The following is a 23,359-nucleotide window of genomic DNA, read 5'->3' as shown; positions in this document are numbered from 1 at the left end:
CTGGGCATCCCAGGATTGGGAGATCGGCCGCCTCTCCCGCCCGGTGAGCACCAGGCCACACTTGCCACGCGGAGGTATGTAAGACTCTGTCGAGTTGCTGACCGCTATTAAGCATGTCGGGTCGGTCAGGTAGGAGCAACATTGCTGGGTCATCCCCTTCTGGGGGGAAATTCGCTTGTTGATAGCGGCTTAAAGTGAGATATTGAGGGAGCTCACACGAAGTGCGTCTTTCCTCCATGACAGCTAGGCCCCGCCCGCCGGAAGCTGCATTCTTAGTGAGAGGAGGGACAGTGTAGCTGCTGCTGATTTAATAGGGAAATCGATAGCTAGGCTAGTGTATTCAGTGTCCACTACAGTCCTGAAGGACTCATCTGATCTCTGCTGTAAGGACAGCACCCCAAAAAGCCCTTTTTAGGGCTAGAACATCAGTCTGCTTTTTTTTTCTGTGTAATCTAATTGCAGTTGCCTGCCTGCCTGCCTGCCAGCGTGTGTGTCAGGCTCACAGCGTATACTGTGCCCACTTGCCCAGTGCCACCACTCATATCTGGTGTCACAATAGCTTGCATTTAAAAAATAAAACTTTTTTGACTGTAGTATAATAGCAGTCAGTTTCCTTCACACGTGTGCGTTTCAGGGCCTGCCAGGGCTCAGTGTCACACCAGTGCAACTCATATCTAATGTAACAGTAGTGTACATTTAAAAAAAAAAACAGAGGGCTTGTTGTCACCTTTCGGGGACCCTTGGTGTTGTACGTGGCTGGGTGGAGGAAGAGACCTTCAATGACATCAGTGAGGACAAGGAACGGGACATGGCTAGCTTGGTATCCTACCTTGTGCAAATGGGGAGTGTGCGGTTATGCAAATGGATTGTTTGCGGCTGTTTGCGGTGCGTTAAACGGGGAGTTTGGTCTGTCACTGTGAAGCGGGCGTAACCCTTACACTACCTGATCGATACAACATCATACCTGATGTTTTAAAGCACGTTATTCCAAACAATTTAGGAATGTTAGGTGATTTATGCCCTTTATGGATTAAAACCAGACTCTGCATCAACTATGTAATTTTCCATGGGAGTTTTGCCATGGATCCCCCTCCGGCATGCCACAGTCCAGGTGTTAGTCCCCTTGAAACAACTTTTCCATCACTATTGTGGCCAGAAAGAGTCCCTGTGGGTTTTAAAATTCGACTGCCTATTGAAGTCTATGGCGGTTCACCTGGTTCGCCCGTTCGCGAACATTTGTGGAAGTTCGCGTTCGCTGTTCGCGAACGGAAAATTTTATGTTCGCGACATCACTAGCCACCAGATTTCCCCTCCGGAGATCAATAATTGTGATTTATAGATATGGGCATTAATGGAGGCTTTGTATGTCTAATCAAGGGCATATTAACACCACCTTTTTTTGTTTTATTTGCCAGAACCAATCTATTTATTCTTGGTCCCTTACCTCTCCAGATGAGAAAATCAAAGCTGTTTTGGGTCATAAAAGAGGTAGAGCTATTTAGGCAGGAATAGTATAGTGCTTAATCTAAAAAAGAGGTAGAGGCACTTAGGCAGGAAATATGCACATATAGTATTCCTTCTACCCAACCACAAAATGCTCTCTTGTTTCCACTACCTCATTTTAGCATTAGTTGGTCTAAACAAATGGAGAAAATGTATCTCCATTGTCCAGTCTACATCTTTCGCAATTTTTATTCCCAAAAAATCAAAACTCTTTTTTTCCCAAATAAAATGATATTGAGATTGGATTCCTTTAACCTCTAGTTTATCAACATTTAGTAACATTATAATGGTTTTAAACATATTTAATTTATAATTTTAAAAACCTGACTAAAATCCTTAATTTCTTTCATAAGGGCTTGTAGAGAATGTAAGGGATCTGTCATGGTCACCAAAATGTCATCAGCGTAAAGGTTAATCTTGGTTTCTTTATGATTGACCATTAGTCCCTTAATCTCAGGGCATTCTCTTATATTTGCAGCTAGGGGTGCTATAATTACAATAACAGGTAAAAGGGAAAGAGGACACCCCTGTCTTGTGCCGTTGGTGAGTTTAAACCAGTCAGCAGTGATACATGGTCTTATAGTACGGGCTGAGGGGTTTTTATACATAGCAAAAAAAGCCTGTGATTCCATACTGCCTCTGTGAAATCCCACCCAACTCTGTCAAAAGCCTTTTCAGAGTCCAATGACAGAGTCAAAATTGGGAGCCATCTCTTTTTTGCCAAAAATATCCCCTATTCTTCGTACGTTGGAGGCAGAGTTTTCACCTGGAACAAAACCAACCTGGTCCTGATGGATTAGGTCTTCTATTATACTTTTAAGTCTGTTAGATAGAATTGAAGCAAGTATTTTAACAACTGCATTTATTAGTGTTATAGGGTGGTAGTTTCTGACCTCAGTAGGAGGTTTGTTTTGTTTTAGAATTGGTATAATGTTACCTAATTTCAGCTGGGAATTCTCCCATTTTGATAGTATTATTAAATATAACAGCCAGAGCTTCTATACATTTATGACTATATAGTTTGTAAAATTTGGATAAATCCATCAGGGCCAGGGGTTTTTATTTTTTACAGTTGAGCTATTACAATTTGTATCTCTTCAGTAGTGATGGGCTCATTTAAGACATCTTTCTGGTTCTCTGACAGAGTAGGAAGAGAAATCCTCCTCAGATACTTATCAATTTGTTCTCTGTTTACATGAGAGGTCAGGTTATATACCGTAGTTTGGAATAGTATGAATTAGCAGACATTGTTTAATTTCATTCTGAACTTGAGTTAATCCAGATATAATTTATTTTGTAGGGAGTATCTTGCTCTTCTCAGACAGAATTTATAACTTGTGGTATAGAGATGATATGTTTAAGCCTTGAAGGTTATTGAATCTACTCTGTAACTTAATGACATGCCCACACATGACAGCCTTAAAGGCACACCAAGTATTGATTGGAGACGTGTCCTGGAGGTTATTGTCTAGACATTTCTGTTTTCTGTTTCAGGTATTTATAGTTATTTTCATATTTCAAAAGAAAATCCATGAGCTTCCAGGTAGATCCATTTAGTTGTGGGAGCGTATTTTGTATTTCCATGTTTATTATGCTATGATCTGACCACAAGTTATCTATAATATCTATTTTTTTTTAACCTAATCGATAAGTAGAGAGCTTCCCCAAATCATATGGATTCTCGAATAGGAAATGTGGACTTTGGATAGATGAGTATAATCCAAGATTATAGTGAGTAAGGATATTATTCAGGGTTTTGGCTTGTTTGATAACTAATTAGTTCGGTTTGACCCCTGCAAGCATTTTTTTATCCATATTTGGGTCTAGGATAGATTTAAAGTCGCCAGCAATTATACATATATCGTGTTTAACTTCCTCCATTTTTACGAGAATCTTTTTTAATAGACTGGTCGAAGTATTATTTGGAAGATATATATCTACCAAAGTGTACTTAATGTTATTTATTAGACATACAATAATCAGATATCGACCCTCATCGTCTGAGAATTGGTAAAGTATTTCAACTTGTAATCTGTAAGAGGATAGCAACTTCACAGGTCTTTTTACTTTGTCTAGAAGCCATTATAACCTTTGGAAACTTTTCCGATTTCCAAATCATCACATCGCAACCCTTCCAATGAGATTCCTGTAAAAAAACATTTGTCTACCTGTTCTTTTATTAGATTACTTAGGACTATAGCTCTTTTACATGGGTAATTTAACCCTTGTGCATTGACCGATAGTATTTTAACCATAATAATATATTGTAATCGTGTGAACTCTGCCGCAAATAGAGACATTAAACAACAACCAGCTAATATAAACAAAAGAGGATCCACAGCAGATCCACCATTCAACCAACACCTTAAAATACTTTAGGGCAGGAGGCCCTGAGTTTGATTTCCTTAAATTAACCTTTTACAGAAGAAGCACCTCATCATGAGCTAGAAAGTGTGACGCAAATCAATATTTAGAGACCATGCTGGGAGTATAAATATTATATTTTAGACCAAGTATTGGAGAGGGAGTTTAAAAAATATATAAATAAAAAGTATATATATTCTTGTTCAGCCTGTAAGAATAGTTATTTTCATTTGAGAGAAAAATGGGGGAGGATTGAAGAAATGTATTTATTTTTTCGTTTGGAAACAAATAAGTGGATAACTATTATCACCATTATTTTCTCAGGTACGTTTTAAGAACTGTACCGGATATAAAGTGGAAGTCATTTGGATTACATATGTGCACGTGCTCAAGTTCGATGATTAATACAACTTAATTTGAATGTATCTAATATCAATCTAAGTAAAATTTAAAAAGCAAAGCAATTTTCCTAGTGACGATAATATCCTTATATTTATATGGTGCTCCTTATTAATAAGCTATAAAATTCTGTTGGAAAAAACTAAACAAAAAAACCCCGCCTATTTAGATTTAATCCGAAAGTTCTAACAGTGCAGGAAGATACTGTTTACTTGAGTTATCTCTATTTGTGTAATCTTTCATGAATATGTATCTGTGCAGTACATATTCTTATTCAGCCTGTGAGTGTAATGTTTTACCTTCAAGAGGAAAAAATAAAAAATAAAAAGTATATATATATATATATATATATATATATATATATATATATGTGTGTGTGTGTGTGTGTGAATAAATAAGTAAATATCATCACCATTATATTCTAAAGGTTTGTTTTAAGAACTGTACCAGAGATACAGTGAAAGTGATTTAACTTACAAATTTGCATATGTGCACATCTTAATTCGAGTGTCTCTCTTGTCAGTCTAAGTAGACTTAGAGAACAAAATAATTTTCCAAGTAAGGACATTGTACGTTTATGTAGTGCTTCTTTTTAGTAAACTCTAAATTGTGTTAGTAATGAGATAGAGGGAAAGAGAGAGAGAGAGAGAGAGAGAGAGAAAGAGAGAGAAAAACAATTTGTAAAATATGTATATCTATAATATATCTATTTTCCTGTCCATAGTGTAATTTTAGTGTAGTCACCATACTCTCAAAAAACTATTAATACATGGTTGTGGTCTTAGGGAATCTTTTCATTTCCTTCTCTTTTTCCCTTCCCCTCCCTTTACTTTAACTTTATACATTTTATGACTTTATCTATTTTTTTTATATATATATATATTTTATTAGAAAAGGTTTTTATATTTAATTCATTTGACACCATATACAGCGTACAAACAAAGACAAGAAGAAACAAACAAAAAACAACAGAGAATACATTAACAGAAGTTACCCATTGACAACTCAGAAGGGATTCTAAGTATTTAACAATTTACCCTAAAAAAGAGTTTGATTATATATCATCGTAACACTGCTGTTGTTATAAATCTAAACCATGGTCAGTTAAAAAAAAAACATCTATTACATAATTTGACTAGTAGTAAAATGTATATCTGTCTATAAACAGTTTTTAAATTAGTCCCACCCTTCAGCTCAGTCACCTCCTAAAACTTCTAACCATTTGTCATATTGATCTTGTATATTTAAGGAGTATAGAGAAGAACCATGCAGATCTTTTTCCATACGGAGTTGGAATAAAATTTGGTCGATTAAGTGTCTCCTCTGGAAAGGGAGTTGTGACTTCCATTGTCTTGCTATTATAATCTTTAATCTTAGTAGCTAAGAAGAAATGGATTACAATGCATTTAGATGAAATGTAGGATAAATTCTGATTTAAATGTAATAGAGCTGTATCAGGTCCTTTTTTATAGTTATTTTAAATAGGGATTCAACGATTTCAAAGGCCCATGACCATAAACATTTTACCAATTTACAATACCACCATATATGTACAAGAGATCCATCCAGACAACCACATCGCCAACAGTGAGGATACATCTGACCTGGATACATCCTACAAATCCTGTATGGTGTCAAATACCATTTGTACATAATCTTATATTGACATTCTACTAGGTTCAAACAGTGGATATATTTACGTATATCCTTGAGGGTACAACACCATTCGTTATCGCTTATATCAATATTTAAATAAATTTTCAATTTATCAATAATATTTAGAGATTTTTGATCGGAAAGAAGTATCAAATTAGTAGCTTTGGAAGTAATTTTTTTTAACTTTAGCGTAGTTAAAAATTGTTTAAATGTGAGTATCGACTGCAGATGCCCTTCTTAATAGAGCTTTGTTCAAAACATTTTTGATTCTCCGGTACAAAAAGAGTTCTCTGTTAGGTAGGTGTAATTTAGCTTTAATATCAGCGAAAGATAATAATTTATCTTTTTTCCAGATATCTTTAATACTCCATTGGAATTTAGACCAATTTTGTAAGGCGATATCTTGCATGTTATCTTCCAAAGCAACCAAATTACATGTATTGATTATTTTGTGAGAAATTTTTAATCAATTTTTCAGTATGTCCCAAGCTCGGATATTCTGTGATAAAATTAAAGATTTACTAATTAATTTGTCTGTCACTTTTTTGTTGCTGTTAAGGAACAAATATACTTCTAGTCTATCACTTCCGACAGCCTTAGATTCTATTGTGTACCATATGTCTTTTTTAAAGGCTTCAACCTGTAGTTTATAAATGTGCCCGATAATATTAGAAAAATAAAAATTTCTTATATCAGGGTAGTTCAAACCCCCTTGCTGATATTTTCTGGACAGAACTTTGGAACTTATTCTATGTTTTTTATATTTTTCCAGATAAAAGTCTGAAAGCTAGATTGAATCATAGTTAACCAGCTGTCGGGCATTTGAAGAGGTATCATCCTAAACAGATATCACCATTTTGGGATAATGTAAGCATTTATTATATTAATCCTACCTGACCAAGAGTATTCTAACAGGCGCCATTCTTTTAACTTAGTATTAGTATATTTTAGAAGATTTAAAATATTAATTTCCATAATATATTCTATTTGTATTGAGATTGTCACACCTAGATAGTTGAAAACATCTTTTGACCACGTAAAATCAAACTTGTCTCTAAGCTCTTTAAAACAGTGATTTTTAACCTTATTAGTTAAGGCAGTTGATTTGGATACGTTAAGTTTATAATTAGATACTTCGATGTATTTGTTTATTTCGTATGATACTTGAGGTAAGGAAGATTCTGGAGACATAAGTGTTAGTAAGATGTCGTCAGCATAAAGTGATATTTTGGCTTCTAATTTGTTGGTTGGAAAACCCTTGATCTTTTGGTTTGTCCTGGTATTGATTGCTAATGGTTCCAGCGTTAAAATATAAAAAAGGGGTGATAAAGGACATCCCTGCCGCGTACCGTTTTGTAGATTAAACCAACTTGATGAAATATTTACTCCAACAGTTCTTGCCATTGGTTAAGAATAAAGGGCCATAATAGCGTTGTGCATCCAACCAACAAATCCAAAAGAGATCAATACAGCATCTAGGAATCTCCAGCTGACCCTGTCAAAAGCTCTTCTCTTCTCTTCTTCTTGGCATCTAGTGACAGGGTCAGCAATGGAATCCCCCGATGCTCTGCACTATCCAATATATCCACAATTCGTCTGGTACAACCATCTGAGGATCTGCCCGGGATGAAGCCGACCTGATCCGGATGGATAACTTTCTCTATAAGTGGTTTTAGTCTATGTGTTAAGATTGCTGCATATATTTTCATATCTGTATTTATTAAAGAAATTGGTCTGTAATTTATAACATCTCTTTCATCTTTATTAGGTTTTAATATTGGTAAGATGTTAGCCTGTAATAACTCCTTTGGAGTTTTGGCTTTTTTGGCCATTTCATTATAAAGAACCGTTAAAGGAGAAGCTATTTATTTTTTCATGATTTTATAATAAAGATTACTATATCCATCTGGACCAGGGGTCTTAAATAGTTCTATTCTATCAATCTCTCTTTCCACTTCATTAGTTGAGCAGATTAAGATCGAGGTTAGAGATTCTTGGGATTTCTGTATTAACTAAATATTTGTTAATTTCTTTACTATCTGAAGCTACACTGAGATTATAGAAATTGCTATAGAATTCATCAAATATTTGACCAATTTTTTCATGGGAGGAGTACATAATTATTTTATCCAACAACTTATTAACCCTGTTTGATGTATTTTGTTTCTTTAATTTCTTTGCTAAGTTTTTACTGGCTCTATTTCCGTGATAATAGGTATTTAATCTCAATTTATTCATAGTTTTTTATCTTTTCTTCTGTTTTTATATTGATTTTCTTTTGTAATTGTGATAGCGCTAACATAAGTTGGTTCGATGGTTGATCTTTATTCAATTTAGACACGTTAAAATTTTGTATATTTAGATCAGTTAAATATTTATCTCTTGTTTTTTTTTTGGTTTTTTTTTCTATTTTAATGAGATAGCCTCTCATGACTGTTTTGTATGTAGCCCATAAAGTAGAATCCAGGATATCGGGATTGGAATTTTCCAGCCAAAATGACTAGATAGCGTGATTATAGACTCCTGATTTTGTTTAGGTTTAAAAAGGGAATCATCTATTCTCCAAGTGCTGAAACCTTTACGTAAAGGTTTTCCTAATTCTATTATTATGAGACTATGATCGGACCAAGTGTTATCTTTAATTTGGATTTTATTGATTTCATTGAGTGTGTTAGCTTTAACTGGACATAAATCTATTTGTGAATCTGAATTGTGAACTTTGGACAGATGTATATGTCAGGATCGGGACAGGGATCCAACACGCAGAGTACAAAGAGTGGAAAGGTACGTATACCGGGCCTTAGAATGGCCGGACTAACGTACCGAGAGTAAAGAATAGTCAGAGGCAAGCCGAGGTCGAGGGAACAAGAAGACAGATAAGCGAGAGACAAGCCGGGTCAAGGGATAACAGAGAAACAGGGTAGTACAACGAGCCGAGTCAAAACCAAAAGAGCAAACTAGAATACCAGAGCACTGAGTGACTAGACAAGCTAGAACCACGACAGGGCAATGAGCTGAAGTAAGGAGTAAGCTTAAATACCCTGGTTCTGGATGGAAATCACGCCTCTGAAAAGTACCGATTGGGTATCGGACACTTGAGTGACAGATAGCTCGTGCTAGCGTCATGACGTCACGTATTGAGCGTCCTGCTAGAAAAGGACGTGGATTCCTCGCGGCCGGTGTTTAAGTGACTGGATGAACCGCGAGGAACGGAGGAGACAGCTCGCCTGGACGGATACACCACCACGTCTCTACCTCCCTTAGAGGTAGAGGCCTCAGGTACCCTGACAGTACCCCCCCTCTCAGATACGCCCACCGGGCGGAATGAACCGGGGCGAGATGGGAAGCGAAGGTGAAATGCTCTGCGAAGGCGAGAAGCATGGACGTCCTCCTGAGGTACCCAACTCCTCTCCTCAGGACCATATCCCCTCCAGTTGACCAGATATTGCAATTTTCCCCTTGAAATTCTGGAGTCAATGATGGAGCTGACCTCGTACTCCTCCCGACCCTCCACCTGAACAGGACGAGGCGAGGAGACCTTAGAGGAGAATTTGTTGCAAATGAGGGGTTTCAACAAGGAGACATGAAAAGAGTTAGGAATGCGTAAGGCAGGTGGTAGAGCAAGGCGATACGCAACCGGATTGATACGAGTGAGAACCCTGTAAGGACCTATGTAACGAGGAGCAAATTTCATGGACGGAACTTTTAGGCGAATATTCTTAGTACTCAACCATACCCTATCCCCAGGAACAAAAACAGGAGCCGCTCTTCTATGTTTGTCAGCGTGTTTCTTGAACAGCGAGGAACTATGTAATAGAATTTGTCGAGTTTGATCCCATAATTTCTTCAGGTTGGCGACATGATCATCCACCGACGGTATCCCCTGAGAAGAGGAAACCGAAGGAAAAATCGAAGGATGAAAGCCATAGTTCATGAAGAAAGGGCTAGAGCGAGTTTAAATCGCAAACAAGGTTATTGTGTGCGAACTCCGCCCAAGGAATCAGACCGACCCAATCGTCCTGGTGTTCGGAAACAAAGCAACGCAGATACTGTTCGATCTTTTGATTAGTACGTTCAGCAGCTCCGTTAGACTGAGGGTGATAGGCAGAGGAAAAGTTCAATTTGATGCCCATTTGAGAACAAAAGGATCTCCAGAAACGTGAGACAAATTGAGAACCTCTATCAGAAACAATCTCTGAAGGGATCCCATGTAGGCGAAAAACTTCTCTCGCAAAAATCTCCGCCAATTCAGGGGAAGTCGGAAGTTTAGGTAATGGCACGAAATGAGCCATCTTGGTAAATCTATCCACCACCGTGAGAATAACAGTCTGTCTTTTGGAAGCAGGCAAATCAACGATAAAGTCAATGGACAAACAGGACCAAGGTTTCTCAGGAATGTCCAAGGGGTGTAATAGGCCACATGGGGATGCATGAGATAGTTTAGTCTTGGCACAAGTCTCACAAGCTGCGACGAACTCCTCAATATCCTTACGAAGTGAAGGCCACCAGAAATCCTTGGATATCAGAGAGTACGTCTTGCGAATACCAGGATGACCAGCTATTTTACTTTCATGAAAACATTGTAAGAGCTCCAGTTGAAGTTCAGGAGGAACAAAGTTTCTTCCCTCAGGAGTGTTTCCGGGAGCTAGATGTTGTGACTTCAAGATCTGGTCAAGTAGCGGGGAATGAATTTTGAGACTGGTATTAGCAATAATATTGCATTTGGGTACAATGGAAGACAAAAGTGGTTCAACTGAAGCAGAGGGTTCATATTGGCGAGATAGCGCATCGGCTTTAGAATTCTTTGACCCAGGTCTGTAAGTCAGAACGTAATTGAAATGGGTAAGAAACAACGACCAACGAGCCTGCCTGGAGGACAGACGCTTGGCCTCTCCGATATAAGACAAGTTTTTGTGGTCTGTCAGGATGGTAACAGGATGTAATGTACCTTCCAATAAATGTCTCCATTCTTTCAAAGCCTTGATAACCGCTAGTAATTCTCTGTCACCAATGTCATACCTGCTTTCAGTACCGGTCAATTTTTTAGAGAAAAATCCACATGGATGTAATGGTTTATCAACACCCAACCTTTGAGATAGAACAGCACCTAAACCAGTCTCTGATGCGTCTACCTCGAGCAAAAATGGCAGAGAAGTGTCAGGGTGAACTAAAATTGGAGCGGAAGCGAAAAGCTCCTTGAGAGTCTTGAACGCAAGGAGAGCTTCAGTAGTCCAATTCTTAGTGTCAGCCCCCTGTTTGGTCATGTTAGTGATAGGTGCAATAATGGAAGAATAGCCCTTAATAAAGCGCCTATAATAATTGGAAAAACCAATAAATCTCTGTATGGCTTTAAGACCTGTGGGTAAAGGCCACTCTAGAATGGATTGGAGCTTATCCGGATCCATCTTAAATCCCTCCCCAGAGATCACATAGCCGAGAAAGGTTACCTGGGTTTGATCAAAGCTACATTTCTCCAACTTGCAGTACAAGCCATGCTGGAGAAGCTTGTGCAAAACCCTCCTGACTTGTTTGTGATGAATCTCAATGTCACTAGAATGAATGAGTATATCATCTAGGTATACAATGACGCACTCTTGCTGAAATTCCCTAAGAACCTCATTAATCAGATCTTGGAATACTGCTGGTGCATTGCATAACCCAAAAGGCATGACGGTATATTCATAGTGGCCATATCGAGTATTGAATGCCGTCATCCACTCATGTCCCTGCTGGATTCTCACCAAGTTATATGCCCCTCTGAGGTCTAACTTGGTGAAAATTGTAGAGCCCTTCAAACGATCGAAGAGTTCGGTGATCAAGGGAATCGGGTAGGCATTTTTAATGGTTATCTTATTCAGGCCTCGATAATCAATACAAGGTCTCAAAGAACCATCTTTCTTTTTAACAAAAAAAAATCCAGCCCCGGCAGGGGAGGAGGACCTCCTGATGAATCCCTTGTCTAAATTCTCGTGAATATATTCCTCTAGGACTGAGTTCTCCTTTATAGATAATGGGTATACATGACCTCTGGGAGGCATGGTACCAGGGAGTAGGTTAATTTTGCAATCAAAGGACCTGTGTGGGGGTAAGGTATCGGCTTTCTTTTTGTCAAATACTGCCTTTAAATCTAGATACTGAGGCGGAATTTGTGTCTCTGTAGGATTGTCAGAGGTATTCGATGTATTAGTTAATCCAAGAGGTAAGACCTTCCGCAAGCATTTTTCTTGACAATTCTCTCCCCATGAAACTATCTCCCCTGATTCCCAATTAATAATAGGGTTGTGTCTCCTCAGCCAGGAGTACCCCAGAACTATGGGAATAGACGGAGAAGAAATGAGCATCAAGGATATATCTTCTTTATGCAGGATGCCAACAGTCAAGTTAATCGGTATGGTCTCATGAAAAATAACAGGCTCAAGTAACGGTCTACCATCGATGGCCTCAACAGCCAGAGGTGTCTCTTTTAACTGGGATGGAATAGCATGCTTGGCAGCAAAACCCTGATCTATAAAGCTCTCAGCAGCTCCAGAATCGATTAGTGCCATAGTCTTAACTACTCCCTTCTCCCACTTTAAAGAAACGGGTAACACAAGCCTGAGCTCCTTGTAGTTGTGAATAGAGGACAAAGTAGAAACACCCAAGGCCTGTCCTCTAGAGGAACTTAGGTGCGAGCGTTTCCCGAACGATTGGGACAATTTAGGCGTAAATGACCCCTGACTCCACAATACATACATAAACCCTCCCTTCTCCTGTACTGTCTCTCCCTTTCAGTGAGATGAGTACTGCCTATCTGCATAGGTTCAGGAATACGTAAGTCTTCGAACTCAGAGATTTGAAAGGTAGGCGCTAGTTTAAAGGAGGGTCTACGGGTCCTATCTCGAGTGTTCTGCCTCTCTCTTAAGCGTTCATCAATACGAGATATAAAAGAAATTAAATCCTCCAAATTTTCAGGGAGTTCTCTAGTAGCGACCTCGTCAAGAATTACATCTGATAACCCATTCAGAAACACATCTATATAAGCCTGTTCGTTCCACTTAACTTCTGCCGCCAAGGATCTGAACTCTAGTGCATAATCCACAAGTGTTCGATTGTCCTGTTTAAGGCGCAACATTAATCTAGCTGCATTGACCTTTCTGCCAGGAGGGTCAAAAGTTCTTCTAAACGCAGCTACAAAGGCATTATAATTATAGACGAGTGGATTATCATTCTCCCATAAAGGATTGGCCCATCTCAAAGCTTTTTCAATGAGCAGAGTAATAATAAATCCAACCTTTGCTCTATCTGTAGGATAAGAGCGGGGTTGTAGTTCGAAATGGATGCTAATCTGGTTTAGAAAGCCACGACACTTCTCCGGTGACCCGCCATAACGTACTGGTGGGGTAATACGGGAAGAAGCACCTACAGTGGCTACCTCTAGACCTGAGACTGCAGGAGAGATAGAAGGAGTACGTGTCTCCTCAGGTGGATTACTAGCACGAGACAAAAGTGCCTGTAGTGCCAAAGCCATCTGATCCATCCTATGTTCCATGGCGTCAAACCTGGGATCCGAAGAACCAAGCTGACTGTTTGTACCTGCAGGATCCATTGGCCCTGTCGTAATGTCAGGATCGGGACAGGGATCCAACACGCAGAGTACAAAGAGTGGAAAGGTACGTATACCGGGCCTTAGAATGGCCGGACTAACGTACCGAGAGTAAAGAATAGTCAGAGGCAAGCCGAGGTCGAGGGAACAAGAAGACAGATAAGCGAGAGACAAGCCGGGTCAAGGGATAACAGAGAAACAGGGTAGTACAACGAGCCGAGTCAAAACCAAAAGAGCAAACTAGAATACCAGAGCACTGAGTGACTAGACAAGCTAGAACCACGACAGGGCAATGAGCTGAAGTAAGGAGTAAGCTTAAATACCCTGGTTCTGGATGGAAATCACGCCTCTGAAAAGTACCGATTGGGTATCGGACACTTGAGTGACAGATAGCTCGTGCTAGCGTCATGACGTCACGTATTGAGCGTCCTGCTAGAAAAGGACGTGGATTCCTCGCGGCCGGTGTTTAAGTGACTGGATGAACCGCGAGGAACGGAGGAGACAGCTCGCCTGGACGGATACACCACCACGTCTCTACCTCCCTTAGAGGTAGAGGCCTCAGGTACCCTGACAGTATAAAGTCGTAGGTATCTGCATGTGTGACCCGCCAAGCATCGTATAAACCATGGATATTGCATATATTAGTTAATTTTCTAGATTGTTTATATAACTGGTTATCAGATTTTAACTGGCCTTGCGTTTTTTTTATCCATTTTGGGATCGAAAACACAGTTGAAATCACCTGCAATTAATAGATTACCTTTAACAATATTGTCTAATCTATTCATGATCTTAGAGAACAGTGAAGTCGGATTAATATTAGCCAAGTAAATGTTGACCAAAGTATATATCGTGTCTTCAATTTTACACACCATTAAAGAAATCTACCAGACGGATCACTGTCTAGAAGTATTACTTCATGTTTTAAATTTGAGTCAAAAATAATCGCAACTCCACATATTTTGTTGCTATTAAGAGATGCCTGGTAGATATGTTTATATTTTTCTCCCCCCCCCCCCCCCATTTTTGCAGTTCGGATCCCAACTAATGTGTTTCTTGGATAAAACCTATTTGGATTCCATTAGTTAGTAGAGTATCATAAAACATTTGCTTCTTCCGTCGTGAATTTAAGCCTTGAACATTTATAGACATAAATCTCAGCATCTAAGCTTTAAGAATTTGGTATGTACTAACATGCTTATATCGCACCACTAGACCTTCTAAAGGAATACATTTTGAACTGACCATTTCAGGTATTATCCCATAAGTACAAACAACAAACATATAGAACAAGACACGCTCCGCTGCACATCAGGGAGATACATCTTCACAATGGGTACCATCCACGACCAGAAATACACCTTTGCGAACATATATGCTCCAAACTCAAAACAATACCACTTCCTCCGCAGGACCATGTCAGCCCTGATGAGGATCGCAGAGGGCACCCTGGTCATGGGGGGGACCTTAACCTATACGACCGGGACACCTCAGCGACACACACCCCGACACCCCCCAGCAGGCACCCAAGAACACTCCAACTACTCCACCACCACCAGCTCACAGACTGCTGGAGGGCAATGAATCCTGATATAAGGGACTAAACGTTCTACTCCACAACACATGCCACGTACATAAGGCTGGACTACTTCCTACTACCACAGCCTATCCCTCCTAGTAGAGGCAGAAATTCTACCGATGACCTGGTCGGACCACAACCCAGTTCGCATACGACTACAATCCCCGCTATACAGGCCCAGCCAGGTTTCATGGCGACTCAACGAGTCCATCCTAACAGATCCCACACTTGTGTCAAGGACCACACTGTGTCAAGGACCATGCAGGTCATACAAGACTACTTCACCACCAATGAAACCGAGGACACAACACCCCTGACATGCTGGGAGGCACACAAGGCGGTCATACAAGGTCACTTCATCGCACACTGCTCGGCACTGAAGAAGGCACATGCAAAAGCAGTTACGGACCTCAGCACAGACATAGCCCATCTGGAGAACCAACACAAACAGACACTGGACGCCTTGACCTACAGCAATCTCTTTCACAAACGCTCCCAACTTGCTGAGCACATGAACCGCTCCATCCAACGATCCTTCCAGCACTTCAGACACCTGGTGTACGAACACAGGAACAAGTGCAGCAGGCTACTCGCAAATCTACTGAAGCGCCGCAGGACACAACTCTGCATCAACAAAATTAAAGACCCATCCCAGGGGTACACCATCTCCCAGACCAGATCTCCGCCACATTCCTCAACTACTACCGAGATCTTTACAACATACTGCATGAATCACAGGATACCGGAGAAACCCGCAGACACGATCCCATCCACACATACCTGGCATCAGCAGGGCTATGTTAACTAACAAACCCGGACCGCAAGCTTTTGGATGCGCCCATCACCCCAAAGGAACTTTCAATTGCCATCAAAAAAGCACACCTGGGCAAGTCGCCAGGACCGGACGGCCTGCCGTTACAATACTACAAAACCTTCCAGTCGGAACTCCTTCCGAAACTACACAAGGCTCTGAACTCAATCCTTGAAGGGGCGACACCCTCAGCCCACTTCACGGCGGCAAACATCACGCTCCTCCCAAAAGAAGGCAAGGACCCAACATCATGCCAGAGCTATCGCCCGATCTCGGTCCTCGATGTCAATATTAAGCTACTGGCCAGCATGCTGGCCAACCGCCTAGCACCACTCCTGCCGGATCTGATACACCCTGATCAGACAGGGTTCATCCCTGGCAGGGAAGTCAGGGACAACACCATACAGGAGGTAAACACCCGTCCCTGCTTCTATCGACAGATGCCGAAAAGGCCTTCGACCAGGTGGACTGGAAATTCATGTTCGAGACCCTCCGGACCCTAGGCGTAGGGCCCAGATACATCCAATGGGTGGAGGCTGTAGCGGAGAGGTAGTATAATCCACAGGGTGTCCGCTGGTAGACAGGAAAAGCAGGTAATAATCCAAGTAGGCAGATACAGCATGCAATAATCCAGGCAGCGTTATAAGAATCCTTCCGTCCCAAGAACTAGATGACAAATAGGCTGGGAGTCAACTGAGCGTTTAATCACAGGTCACAGTATTTATGGGATTGCCCATGCAAGGGGTTTCCCTACTGACATTACAGGGGTTGTACAGTAGGGGACTACATGGGGAACTGAACAACCTAGACATATCTCCCATCATGCACTGCTGTACGAGAGGGATACTCTCACTAGAATATACAGTTAAGTGGATTATCCCTCCGTACAGCAGAACCAATATTCTACATGAAAATACATAACTTTTATAATATTCGTTAGATTTAAATGAATGGACGTTCAGTAGATAGCTGGGGTCTGAGCGCACATTTTGTGAAGGTACCGCTCAGATCCCAGCTTAAATAACCAAAACAAACATTATTTCTAAGTTACATTCAAACTACCGATTGACCTTAGGGAAACACATTACCGAAGGACCGGGGCTCCCGAACGGCTTGGAAGTCCAGCGGTATTCGTGCCGCCGAGTAGCCAATTTTAGTTCCAGGCGCTCGACGACCAAATACCGCTGGGCTAACAAAGGATCCAAGATGGCCGACCGCCGCGTGGTCGGTAGCCGAACGACGGCCACCCTGAATCCTCTTAATTACCAATTGCAACAATGTTGCAATCCTTAATGGGAGCCACACGACTTCCTGTGTGTGGTCTCCCTCCGGAAGTTTGTTCGTTTCACGAACAGTGCTGCAATTCACTTTTCGTGAAACAATTGCATGAATGCTGGCGGTTTTCATGCCGCCAGCATACGAACACTATAGTTCACCTGAACTATATTACACATACATACGCTTGGTTCTTAAAGTGGTACACACATATTTAAACAACATAGTTTTAAAGTGGCTTCTTTTGCCACAGAGGCGCTATACACCGATCCGACGGAGAGGCTGCAAATCAATGGGGCACTTACAGACCCGTTCCACATCAGAAATGGGACACGCCAAGGCTGCCCCCTATCACCCATATTGTATGCACTCACACTGGAGCCCTTCCTCAATAAAATCCGAAGAAACGAGGCAATCCGAGGACTGATCATAGGCCAAACACACCACAAAGTCCTGGCATATGCGGACAACCTCCTTTTCCTAGTCCAGGACCCCGCTATGGGGCGATCAGAACCGAATTCGAGACCTACGGCCAAATATCAAATTTGCGCATCAACTACGCCAAATCGGAAATACTAGGTCTAGCAATCTGGCACTCACAAAAACTCTAACTCAGGCAACGCTTCCCATTCCAGTGGTGCACAACCAAGATGAGATACCTGGGGGTGTGGCTCCCGCAAGACACAGCGGACCTCTACACCCACAACTACTTATCTCTTCTATGGACAGTGCAGACTGAACTCCAAACATGGAGCACAACATACATCTCTTGGCTGGTAGGCATAAACACAGTGAAAATTACCCTGCTCCCAAGTTCCTCTTCATCTTCCAAACGGTGCCCATAGAGGCACCGAAGTCAACCACCATCCAAACAACAACCCGTAATTTCATATGGAAAGGGAAGTCTCCCCGAATCGCTCACTCCCAGCTGACTCTCCCTAAGCTCAAAGGGGGCCTGGCCCTCCTGGACCTTAGGAAATACCACCTAGCGACACACCTCAACCGAATAATCAACTGGTCAGTAAAGACCAGGGACAATCCCTGGGTGCAACTAGAGGCAGACAGCATCAAATGCGCCCTCACGACCCTCCCCTGGATCACAAAAGAAGCCAGCAAGCAACTACAACACGCCAACCCATTCGTGAAGGTCACCCTTCATATCTGGCACCAAAATGGCCCCAAACACTACCTTACGACCGACCCCAGCCCACTACTCACCTTAACCCCTTCAGGACGGAGTCAATAGTACATGTTCTGATCAAAACGTAAACAAAAACTGGAATTTGCACTATATGTCTGTTCACCCGTAGTTCCCCTCTTTCATATTATATGCACCCACACTTATTATATATAATTTTGTTTAGGAGAAACGGGGCTTTACTTTATCATTAACTATTCATATATGGAACATAATTTATCATGAATAAAATAAAAAAAAATGTGAGAAAATAAGATTTTTTTTAAAATTTGTATTTCCGTCTGACATTTTAGCTGTCATAATACTGTTAGGTTTTACTGCAAAAAATGCACATATTTGTAATCAGCGATGTCTCATGAGTACAACAGTACCCCCCATTAACAGGTTTTATGGTGTTTTGGAAAGTTACAGGGTCAAATATAGACAGTTCCATTTTCAAATTGAAATTTGCAAGATTAGTAATGTTACCTTTGAGACGGTGTGGTAGCCCAGGAATGAGAATTACCCCCATAATGGCATACCATTTGAAAAAGTAAACAACCAAAGGTATTGAAAGTGGGGTATGTTTAGTCTTTTTTAGTAGCCACTTAGTCACAAACACTGGCCAAAGTTAGCGTTCATATTTGTTTTTGTGTGAAAAAAGAAAAAACTAATATTTGGCCAGTGTTTGTGACTAAGTGGCTACTAAGAAAGACTGGACATACCCCACTTGCAATACCTTGGGTTGTCTACTTTTGCAAATGGTATGCCATCATGGGGGTAATTCTCAATCCTGGGCTACCATACGCTCTCAAAGGCAACATAACCAATCTGGCAAATTTCAATGTCAAAAAAATTAAATGCAAGCCTTATATGTGACTCTCTAACTTTCCAAAACACCATAAAACCTGTACATGGGGGGTACTGTTATTCTCGGGAGACTTCACTAAACACAAATATTAGTGTTTTAAAACAGTAAAACATATTACAACAATAATATAGTCCATAAAAGTGCTGTTTGTTTGTAAAAAAAATGCAAAAAAACGTCAATTTTACTTAAAATATCATTGTTGTAATACAATTTACCAGTTTGAAACACTAATATTTGAGTTCAGCGAAGTCTCCCGAATAAAACAGTACCCTCCATGTACAGGTTTTATGGTGTCTTGGAGAGTTACAGGGTCAAATATAGTGCTTGCGAATTAAATTCTCTGCACTTTCCCCGTGTTGTCAGGCATGTCAATCAAATTTTAATTAATCAAATCACCTAATTATGTTAAAAGATTGCTTAAATATACATGTCGAATTTTAATATATATGCATTTATAGGTATTTAAATTCTTCGTATATACTAATGTAATCTTTTATGTAATTATATGTATTTATCTATATATATATATTTGCGGTTATTTGCATTTTATATATAGATAGATATATATAGAATGTTATTCTAAGTGTATTTTGGTACCAATATATATATATATATATATATATATATATATATATATATATTAATAACAAAATACAGTTAGAATGAAATTACATATGAATATATAATTTATATTAAATTGTGTTTCAATATTTTATTTAATTGTATTATTTAATTTATGTATTATTGTAATTATACATATTTATATATATAATATATGTGTATATATCTATTATATATATATGTGTATATATCTATTATATATATATATATATATATATATATATTATATATATATATATATATATTATATATATATATGGAACGTGTCAGGGTGGTAGTCCGGTGCCCAGAACCCAGACACAGTGTCCTGGCGGCGGTGCGCGGACCGGGACCCAAAGCTTTTTCTTGTTGGAGCAGGCGGTCGAACATTAGGAGTGTTGAATTCCAATGTGTCGGGCTGTCGCAAATCAAGCGCCTCACTGGCATGTTGTTTCGCCGCTGGATATCGGAAAAGTGCGCCATGCCCGTGTAGGAACGCCTGAAATGGCCACACACCTTCCTGGCCTGCTTAAGGACGTCCTGTAAGCCTGGGTACTTATGCACAAAGCGTTGTACGATCAGATTACACACATGTGCCATGCACGGCACATGTGTCAACTTGCCCAAATGCAATGCCACCAACAAATTTCTTCCGTTGTCACAAACCACTTTGCCGATCTCCAGTTGGTGCGGAGTCAGCCACTGATCCACCTGTGTGTTCAGGGCAGACAGGAGTGCTTGTCCGGTGTGACTCTCTGCTTTCAGGCAAGTCAACCCCAAGATGGCGTGACACTGCCGTATCCAGGATGTGGAACAGTACCTAGGGAGCTGGGGGGGTGCCGTTGATGTGGAGCAAGACGCAGCAGCAGAATAGGACTCAGCCAAGGAGGTTATGGAAGAGGATGGAGTAGGAGGAGTAGAGGAGGTGGCAGCAGGCCTAGCAACTCCTCTGCAGAGCCACGCATTCCATGCTTGGCAGCCGTCAGCAGGTTTACCCAATGCGCAGTGTAGGTGATATACCTGCCCTGACCATGCTTTGCAGACCAGGTATCAGTGGTCAGATGGACCCTTGCCCCAACACTGTGTGCCAGACATGCCATGACTTCCTTTTGCACAATTGAGTACAGGTTGGGGATTGCCTTTTGTGCAAAGAAATTTCGGCCGGGTACCTTCCACTGCGGTGTCCGAATAGCTACAAATTTTTTGAACGCCTCAGACTCCACCAGCTTGTATGGTAAAAGCTGGCGGGCTAAGAGTTCAGTCAAGCCAGCTGTCAGACGCCGGGGAAGGGGGTGACTTTGTGACATTGGCTTCTTACGCTCAAACATGTCCTTGACAGACACCTGACTGTGGGCAGATGAGCAGGAACTGCTCAAGGCGAGAGACGGAGGGGCGGATGGTTGAGAGGGGGCAAGGAGAACAGCAGTGGTTAACGTGGCTGAAGATGCTGGACCAGGTTCATGCCTTAATTCTGGTATCCTCTTACTTCCGGGTTCCACGGAGCTTAGCCACACCCCCTTATGACACGGTCTCCTTACTTAATGCGACCGCACCAGCTGATCGACGCTGGATTATTGAACTATGTACCGCACTCACGAACCGGCTACAAACTTCTCTGTGAAAGCCATCTATTACCGGACCGGACTGGAAGACTACTCACGTCCCCTTCACCTCTCCTCATCCTCGACTAAAGCCTGAACTCTCTACACACATATCATTGGATATAACCGCCTCTGAAGAGAACTAGGGAACCTGTTTTCTCTTTACCGGAAGCTAAGTAACATTAAACCTCTGTGATAAGAGTTACATATCTAAAGCCTTTATTGCCTGTTACCAAAGTCTTATTATCAACCAACCCAGCTACAGCTATCCTCAACCTATCCACTATTCAAGTTAGCTGCACCTGTCTTGCTTCAGATAAATGCTAATGGAACAAACTATCGTAATTGCTTATCACCTAACTTGTTAACTCAACAAACAGACTCTAAATGATTCAGAACCTGCTAATTGCAATCGTTTATTATTTAAAGCTACAGTGCCTGTAATTCTGGACTTAAGCAACCGTTTATTATTTAAAGCTACAGTGCCTGTAATTCTGGACTTAAGCAACCGTTTATTATTTAAAGCTACAGTGCCTGTAATTCTGGACTTAAAGTCATAATATCTTCTAATTGTTCTAATAATATTCAAGCTCTAAGAAATCTGCAGTTGTGTTCCTTCATAACAAATGTTAAACGTGACAGAATAATCCAGCCCTTGTAATGGATCCAGCAGATTTCGATTCTACTATAACTACGCTGAATCAACGAGTCGATACACTAGCCCAAGGTGTGCAAGACCTGCAAGTTACTAATGAAAGAATTCTCACTTATGTCAGAGACTTACAAACTCATACTCCTCATACTGTTCTGCACTCAGCTAGCGATCCTGCTGTATGTAACCCTGAAAAGTTCTCTGGAGATCGTTCTAAATATAGGGAGTTCCTTAATTCTTGCAAATTATTAATTGCTTTAAAACCTAGATCCTATCCTACAGAAAGGACTAAAGTTTGTTCGGTTATCTCCTTTCTAAGAGGTGAACCTATGTCATGGGCCCATTCCTTTTTGGAAAACGATGACCCCATCTTAGACTCACTGGATGAATTTTTTGAAGCCATGTCTCTTCTCTATGAAGATCCTAACAAACAAGCTACAGCTGATTTAACAATCAGAACCCTACAGCAAAAACATAGACCCGTTGAAGATTACATTGCTGAATTTAAAAGATGGGCAGTAGAAACGCAATGGAATGACATCACATTGCGCAACCAGTTTCGAATTGGCTTATCTGAAGCTGTAAAAGATGAACTATCCAGAACAGAACTCCCTACTACTTTGAACGCTCTGATTCACCTATCAATCAGCATTGACAGAAGACTTAGAGAAAGAAAGGCCGAAAAAGCCCTCTCAAGTTCAAAAGAAAGAAAACCTTTCACTCCTTCAAAGACTCCTGAAAAACCATCCTTACCAAGCGAACCTATGGAAATAGGGGTAATAAGAAGTCCTCTCACTCCTGAAGAGAAGAACCGAAGACGTCTATTAAACCTCTGCATGTATTGTGCCTCTCAAGATCACTTGGTCCCTGATTGTCCTTTGTTGAAACGGACAAAGGGCGGTAGGCAAGCCTATGCCTCTGCTATCTTAAGTGCACTCCCCTCTACACCAACCACTCAATTCACTCCTATAGTTCTCATACTACAGTGGGATAAGGAAAGAATTATGACTGAGGCCATCATCGATTCTGGTGCAAATGGGGTGTTCATCGATTCAACCTTTGTAACAAAGAATAAAATTCCTTGTGTTCGTAAAAGCACTTCTGTTCCTGTTAGAGTGATTGACGGCTCCCTTATCTCCTCGGGACCGATTCTTCATGAAACCATCCCTCTAAAAGCAACCACCAATCATATTCATACTGAATATCTAATATTTGATGTTATTCCATCACCCCTCTATCCCGTTATAATAGGGATCAACTGGTTAAGGAACCACAACCCTCAGATTTCT

The sequence above is a fragment of the Pelobates fuscus genome, chromosome 3 (assembly GCF_036172605.1).
Source record: "Pelobates fuscus isolate aPelFus1 chromosome 3, aPelFus1.pri, whole genome shotgun sequence".
Lineage (NCBI taxonomy): Eukaryota > Metazoa > Chordata > Amphibia > Anura > Pelobatidae > Pelobates > Pelobates fuscus.
This window is presented reverse-complemented; position numbering follows the sequence as displayed.